Here is a 9,116-nt window from a genome sequence, read left to right on the forward strand (position 1 = left end):
TTTTATTCAGAACAGGCATTATGAACGTGAATCACCTAGGAATTGACAGTCTGTTGGTAAAGTGCTACTAGTAGTGAGCATTTCCGAGTTATTTCGGATCTTGCACGGTTAGGGATTCACCAAACCCCACCTCACCAGGTATGTAACTTTCATGGCCAGGCGATATTTTCTTTAAAAAATAGATAAAACTGCCTCCGTACAGGAGTTGTGCAAATTTGTATTAGCCTACGTGGAATGATTTATTAGAATAATTTTTAGAAATTACAATTTTTTTGTCGTATCATAAAATTATTTTGTATAAAGTGACATTTTCAACTTCTGTATGTAGCACATAATCAAAAGACAATTAGGACCTATTTATATAATTTTTTGTATCACTTCTCCATCTGTTTAATAAACCTTAAGAATACTACAATGTTATGTTCTGTTTTAATAGTTACCTTTGTTTCGCCTAGCAGATCCAATTTCGTCATAACGATGGCTGAGAACCAGACTGTCCTAAGTCCAACTTTTTATAAGAAAGATATCTGTGTTTCATTGTCTTCCAGTTCTTGTCTGCATATATGACTCGAACAAAATTGTAAATATTCCTCTCCATAAGGTTGCTATGAAGCTATTCCATAATGTTTCATGAAGCTTTGAATGTCAGGAGTTTAAAATAGCTCTCCTGAAAAAAAAATAGTAAAATGGACTTGGAACAGTCTGGTTCTGGGCCATCTGCCACACCTGTGGAGAATTGATTCGACAACACCACCGACTCCTCAGAGGACCCAGGTCGCCTAATCTAAAACACGTGACTTTGCAGTCTTGGGTAAAGAATGAAGTGAAGATTCGTGACCTGCAACATCTGCTAACGCGGATAGAAGAAAAATACCTGAACTCGCTGACGATACCCTACACTGCGTTGTATATAACATGAAGTTCCTCTTCCAGACATGTTTGGAAATCGAAGGGGGTTATACTGAACGTATTTAAGATTTAGTCTATGATGCCGGATTTTCGGATATCCTGTACAATGATCTTGTGTCTAATTTGAAAATTGTATGAAAATGTTATTTTGACAACAATTTTGGAAGAAAAATAAGACATAATGTAAGGTCAATAAATTGCATAAAATGAAACCTTATTAACATAAAAAGTTACACATTCACAATCACTCGTAAAATTACGACGCTGGAAATAAAGTTTTGCGTTTGTTGATATGATTGCAGCTGTATGCAACCTGGCATCATCATCATCATCATCATCATCATCATCATCATCATCATCATCATCATCATCATCATCATCATCAGAAACCTGAAGTTTAGGCATTTTGAATCATTAAAATAGGCAGGCAAAAAATAATCATAAATAGCTAAAATAGGCAGGCAAAAAGGCATTATAAATAGCTAAAATACGCGATAAAAGGCAATTACAAAAACCTTGCACTAGACCCACAACTTTGCACTTTCCACATAAGGATTTCGGCAGCAAGAAAAGCTTTACATAAGTCGAATGCAAATTGAGATTTTCGACTCGATGTTGCAATTACTGTTGGAAGCAAAGAAATCTTCTTCCCAGTAGCCTTGGAAAGTATATTTTTGTGTTTGGTTGTACTGATATTTTGCGATATGAAATATTTAGCTAGCTACAACAACGTCGCAATGAAAACTGAAAGAAAAATAACCGTTAAAAATAACGTTAGACCCGCACTCATTGTTGCCTTGTCAAATAAACACAAGCGATCATTAAAACGCTTATTGTTATACATTTTGCACGGCAGCACTCATTGTTGCAAAGATAATATGGACTGAAAGACAATAATATACATTCGGTGAAGTCACTGTCATTGTAGCGGTTATAGAAATAAATTTAAATATACCTGTAGGCAATTTTTAATAATAAATTAATAAATAATAGATAAATAATCAAATAAAGAGAAAAAAGCATTTATTTTGTAAATTAGGCATTTATATTAAAAAAAGGCAGAAAAGGGCAACATAAAATTGTGACGTTTTAATCAGAAAGGTAGGCTATAATTCGTATAGATTTACTTTCAAAATGAAGATAGATTTAACACATATAAAAGACATTCTTCCAAAGTTCCGGTCTCTGATCATTATCATCATCATCATCATCATCATCATCATCATCATCATCATCATCATCATCAAGAAATGGAATGATACAGAACAGATATTAATGTTGATTGACATTTTATCCTTCCCCCAGTTCGATTTATATATGACGCTCGAAAAATTTACTAGCGTTTGTGTTCTAGGGTTAAAGGAACGGCAAATGAAGTATTCAGAGCCATAGTGGGCCAAGCGCCATTTATTAAAAAGGGAGAAAGCAGGGGTTAAAGTTATGTGAATACCTTAGTTTAATGAATACTGACATCATTTAGTTTTAATGTGTGTACTTTATATTATTTGTTATAATATAACATAATATGTTTCCATTGAATTATGGTAATAACTTCATTTTAACCCTTGTTTTCTACGGTTTTTGTAAATGGCGCTTGGCCCACTATGGTTCTGAACACTTCAAATGAACTAGCGAAATTACGAACTCATGAACGAATGAATGAATGAATGACTTAATACCTACATGAAATCATTCACGTATAAATAAATAAATAAATAAATAAAGACCTTGACAAATCAATAAACGAAAGCGTGTGGAATTCCACTGAATTCACATACTTTTCTTAGTCAAGTTGTTACATAATTCAAGATGATATTTAATGAAACCACAGACAAATTATTAATATTCCTTTATTTGCAGCTTTTGCTTATCACAACTAACATCAGTGCTAATATTTGTGTATAGTATATTTTTACTAACCTTTTATCGGTTATTTTGTTGGGAACCAACAGATATATTCATGTTAGACCTACATATTTCTAAGTAGAAGCTAGTTACATCATCCAGAAACAGTATTGGTTATACTCTTGACAACAGCTAGTGGTTGTTAACACATCCTATGGCTGCTGCAGCTGATATATTCTATCAGAGGCGAGGAAATTGCAGCCCGCGAGATGATTTCTTGTAACCCTGAGAGTAATTTGTATTATGAAATTAGAAACAACTTTTCAAACGAATGGGTTCATAAAATACATTAAAGGAGATATGTTACAGTTATATGAACACTTTATAAGTTTATTTAATTTCTTAGTCAGAAATGTTTCGGAAAATACTTCTCCATCTTCAGTGATAAATTACATCGACTGCAACGAAAACAGTTGCAATTAATAACTTTAATAGTTATTTATCAAATATTAAAATTTAAAAAAATTGTAAAAAGAATTTTAAAAAGAAATTATCTTAAAACTATAATACATTACAATATCTTGTGGCGATTGAAAAAGTTAAAATAATGTGAAGTATAATCAGTTTCTGACCAAACAATTTATGTTATATCTTCTGCGTATTCATGTGATAAGTATTGAAAAATGATTATAAGAAACTGCAATAATTGTGTGATTAATTAAATTAAAAAGTATTAAAATTAAAGTGACATATAAAAATTAAAAGAATTAAAATCTTACGATGTACAGTTACCCTTAAAAAGAATGAGACGATTCTTGGTTGTCGGAAGTTAAAGTTCTACAGCGCGGTTCACTCGATATCGACGTATAACGATAAGTACCATGGCAAATAGAACAAGAATTGTTACAAGGACCACAACAAGGACAAGGATCAGTTTAAGGATCACGAAGAAGACAGCCATTTAAGGCCACGATTTCACAACATAGCTCGGGTAACAAAATATCATTGCTTCTCTGTACAGAATGGCAAATGCCTGCTATCGGATCCAGGCCCTACATTCTGGAATGCTGCTGTAACTGTCTTGTCTCGGTAGCTCATATAGTAGCGTGTCGGTTCCACCGTATAGCCGAAATGTTTCGTGTTCGATCCCAGGTAAAACTCTTTTTTTTTATTGAGGTGTAATTAATTTGTTCAGAGTTCCTCGACTGTATAATTTGTCGAAAAATATGGAGAAATGAGGGATGACGATAATACTTTAGTGTAGACAATGACTATTTAGCGTGATATAGAATTATTGAAATAAGGGGCACCTTGCACAGTAAGAGTTAATAAATCAACCCTAAATTAAATATTTAAATAATAGGATATAACAGGAAGTCCAATTATTGTTGCGAAATTAATCAAATTAAATCTAATTACGTTAAGTAAACAAATCCCAAGTTATGACACCACATTGCTACAGCTAAATTCTATGTTATTAACATAAGCATTGAATAGGTCCGTGCTTATGCGTTGGACGACAAAACCAAACATCGAAAGTTCGAATGTGGCCGCGGAATGTAACTTCTTGCTTTTTATAATGTAAATCAGATTTCTAACTACAAGCATTCATATTTCTTACATTATTTATTAATATTTATAGCCAACATTGAATTTGTAAGGAAAAGACTTTAGAAATGTCATATGGAATTTGTGATCTGTAGTGACATAAACATAGATTATCTCTCCTTGAAACTGGAGCCATTTTCCCACCAGCATACAAGCTGAAGTAGCACAGCCATTGATAAAAGTTTTGTACACAGAATTAGACTGAATTCCTATTCGACAGAACCTATAATCAATGGCTTGTCTGAACATGATAAATAAATCCTAAGTGTTTCCAGTGTCTCTGAACAATTTCAAAATATTAATTTAAAAACTAAAAAAGGGTCGTAAATGCTGTATCTAGTGACTATTCACATTTATGTCTACAAAATGAATCTTGGAAAAAAGTATATGATACTGGTACTACTGATATTAAGAGTAAATGTATTGTATTTTTCACTTTAATTTCAGAATCACTTTAGTGGATGTTCTCCACTCAATATTGTGAAAAAATTAAAAAATAAAAACATGTAGATAACGCAGGGACTTAAAAATCTCATGTATTAAAAAGAAGAATCTATATGTAATGGGTTGCAATGTAATGATCCTCATGTTCTTAAATACTACAAGAAGTACGGTGTAATTTATAAAAAATTATGAAAGAGGGAAATAGAATACATTCGAATAGAAAAGTAGAACATTCAGATAATGCAATTAAAGCTATTCGAAATATTATTGAAGTTAAACTTGTAGTTATTCTAAGAAAGAAAATATTTTTTCATTAAAACCAGTGATTATAAACTAGAGGACCCCAAATCTATTGCAAATTCTTTTAATGTCTTATAGTACATAGTACAGAAATATTATTGACAACTTAAACATTGAAGATTTTGCAAAAGATACTGCAATTAGTTATTTAAGAGATGCATTTAATAATTAGTATTAATATATGTAATTAGTCAATAACTGCAACAGTGCTTTTTCATTCAATCATAACATGAATAAAATTGAATGAACATTAAATTAAACACTATTGGAAACACGTAGATAAAATAGTTAAAATCAACTGAAGGGGTGAGAATGAAATAATCCAAAGCCACGCTTTTAACAAAAATTGTTCTGTGCGAGTGCATTTCTTACACATATGGGAAAGCTACTAATAAAATATTGTAATAACTACTCAACAAATGACATAGCCTAAGGACTCTAAACCTTTTTAAAAGTTTGTCTGTGTGGCTTAGGAATATTTTTTAATTTCATTTTAATTGTTCGTTTTTAATATATATGCATTTACATTGTATGTGTGTGTATGTATAAATGCATTCATTAGATTAACGTTTACAATATTATAACTTGTAATTTTGTATTGTCTATGATCATAACACTTAAAACTCTATTTCAAAGTTATTTAAACAAAAAAAAAAAAATCGTTGTATAGACTAGGAATCGAACTCGCACTCTTCTACACGAGACGCAGAAGTCTTAGAGTTTGAGCTATGGAAACGACACGAAAGCTTTCCTTTCTGTGCGGAGTGTCGATCTAGTCATGAAGGTCCATTGTCAATTTAACTACACGATTTATGTATATATTTATCTTTTATTTACGTAATATTATCATATTTTTGCAGTTTTTGAAGTGAATTTCGGAACGATGCTAGTAACAAACCAAATAGCCTGAATTAAAGTAACTCAATATTCGTTATCTTTTGTATCAGTGCTCTGGTCTCCGATCATGGGCAGTGTCTTACATCTGAAACTTAGGAATATTCAATCGTCTCATCCTTTTCTAGGGAAACTGTACAGGGACATCATTTTATTTTTAGTTCAATTTTTATTGTATCTGAGTTTTTGAATGTACTTCACTCCCACCTCTCTACTAGTAAACTTCCAATCGTCCTCCACACAGAACCAAGCCCGCGTATTCTGAGTTAGTGAGTATAGTACGTTCCAGAAATATGTTCGCGTTTTCCAGTCACGAAAGAGCTTTCAATATTGAATCATATTTTCGCACAAGTACTGTCGTCTGTCTGCCTACGTCGCATCCCAGTCCCCCCCCCCCGCTTCTGCTCCCTCTCTGTAAAGGCTAGTGGCTGGGCTGTCTTAGATTTTTTCTGAAAACATTAATTTATGTTAGGAATTGGACGCCTACGTAATATTATACAACTGTTCAAAATAACTTAAATAAAAAGGTCTCGTTAAGTAATTAACTGTCACGTGATTTCCCCTCTTTCTACGACCCTGCGACAAAACCACTTGGACGGATAGTAGATAGAATGTCTGAGTAATTTTATCTTTTCGGATCGGGCAGAAGTGAAGATTGAATTTACAGTACGTAAGGCACTCTTTTATAGAGTAGGTACAGAATTATTTCACATGAGTTACTAGTACGAAGGACGAAACTGTTATACTAGGGGCAGAAGAAATCGGCGGGTCTGGCGAACCCCTACTTGTCTACCCCGACTCCTACACCCCTCAGAACCTGCTTGATATATGGTCCTGTCCCAAATAACTTTCTCCTCCATTGATGCTTTTTCACTAAAGGAAAACTTAGAAAATAAATAAAATAATAACGTGATTTGTAGTAATTACAAATAGGACCTACGTTCTTTACTCAATATTATCATTATAATATTTCGCAAGTTAAGCCATTTCACAAATGTAATAAAGTGTAATGTAAACCTAATATAAATCAAATGTTTAGCATTACACAAATGCTTTGTATTTATGTATTTTCAGAATGTTGTGTTGAAACAGTAATTACTAAATAATGTTTATACAGTATACTTACCAACTTCATAAATCACGATACAATAAAAAATTAAAGTACAAAATATTAATGTATGTTTACTGATTGTGGAATATGTATATTATTATAACATGAACGAGTTTCGTAATGAAAGCACACTTACGAATGGCTTAGCTTAATAAAATAAATAACATAATAAGTATGACACAAAAAATCGTTTTATAAATTGGCACTCAGCACTATTCTGATTCTATGCTGTGAATTTCATTCAGTCTTGTTTATACGTCTGTATTATTGAAGTCCATCAACAATTCAATACAAGAAACAGCAAATATTCACTGAAAAAAGTTGATAAAATAGTCCCCAGTGACAGTTATATCTACTCAAATTAATGTATTATTGGCAAGTTATTAAATAATATTTCATTTTATGATCCTAATAATATTTTATTCACAAACGTAATGTATTTTACATAATTATAACTAACACTGGATCTCCTATATGTAGTAGACTACAATATAGTACTCCATTTGACAGAGATATAATTAGCATATCAATTAAGAAATTTACCTTATTCCGTGAACAATTTATAAAAAAATTAAATTAACTTAATAATGGTCTTCAACAATCTAAATAATGAAACAATTTTCCATTGTTAATGTCTTAAATAAACAACTTCATATAACATAAAATAAAATGTTACAATATCTAAAAAAATACAGTAATTTAAATGTAAAATTAGGCTCCATAAAATCATTGTTTTACTGCTATTCGTCTCCCTTTTGCACAAATTCTCTGGACCGATCGTAAAGAAGCGCCACTGGCCTTTGACAGTGACTGTCTGCGTTGATGATAGGACATCTTTAATGTCCTCACAGTTCTTTCAAGAAACAGTGAAAATGATAAATAACACCTTTAGTAAGGCTTCTGATATCAGGGCCCGACTGAGACATGATAGCGATTACAGTACTCGGATGATTAGTAGCTGTTTAAAAATACTATTTATAATAAGATATATTGTATTTACGAACAAACTGTAGCACAGTATCACAGACAAGCACTTGTCAATAACTAACATTCGAATGGAGCGACAGAAAGGTCTCTTTGTTCGGGTCATAAACAGCTAGAGAAAGTGTGGAGTGAGTTGTTTCCGTACCGAACCAAAAACCCGCCTATTGATACTGCCTGTACTCAGGGCCGCCGACAGAATTTATGGGCCCCTATGCAATACTGTACTCGGACCCCCGTTGAAAAAAGTAACAATTACAAGTTACCAGCTATTCTTACCATAATAATTATTTGCAAAATAAATAAAAGATAACTCCATACACAGATACGAACTTAAAAATATACACTTTTATTACGTTGAAAACTTTTAGCAAAACTTCACATTAGCACAATATATTATATTCATAAAACATCCTTAAACACCTGTAATTTCTAACTTGCAGTCCAACATCAATAAACAACTCTCCTTGACTTTACTGATGTAAAATCATAAATTATATCATCAAAATTTAAAGACCTAGCAAGATCGCTCTCCAGACTAAGAAGCCAAGGTTACTCAGTCGTTCTTGACACAATGTTCATCTGAATACATTTTTTATTTCCTTCATTTTGCTGAAGGATCTTTTAGCATCAGCAACTGTCACAGGAATTGCATAGAATATTTTAATGGTTATACAAATATTTGGAAATAAAGTGTCTAGTTTTAATTCCCTCAGATTATTTAGGAGATTCATAGGTTTCAGTGGGGTTGGCCCTAAGTTAGAAGCATGAATTGATTTTAAATAGTTCAGTTCATCACTGATCTCTTTATTAATATCTTCATAACATTTTTCACGCAGTCTAAAAATGTAAACAGTAAAAATAAAAATAAGCACATTGGAATACATATTAGCAGGGAAAGGATTTATATGTAAATACATATTTACTTATAAAGCTAATATAATTTATATTTTGCATTATCTTTATGTTTCACAATGTGTAGGGTTGAAAAATCCTACTTTTATTTTCCATATTTTTCCATATT

The sequence above is a fragment of the Periplaneta americana genome, chromosome 2, assembly GCF_040183065.1.
Source record: "Periplaneta americana isolate PAMFEO1 chromosome 2, P.americana_PAMFEO1_priV1, whole genome shotgun sequence".
Classification (NCBI taxonomy): Eukaryota; Metazoa; Arthropoda; class Insecta; order Blattodea; family Blattidae; genus Periplaneta; species Periplaneta americana.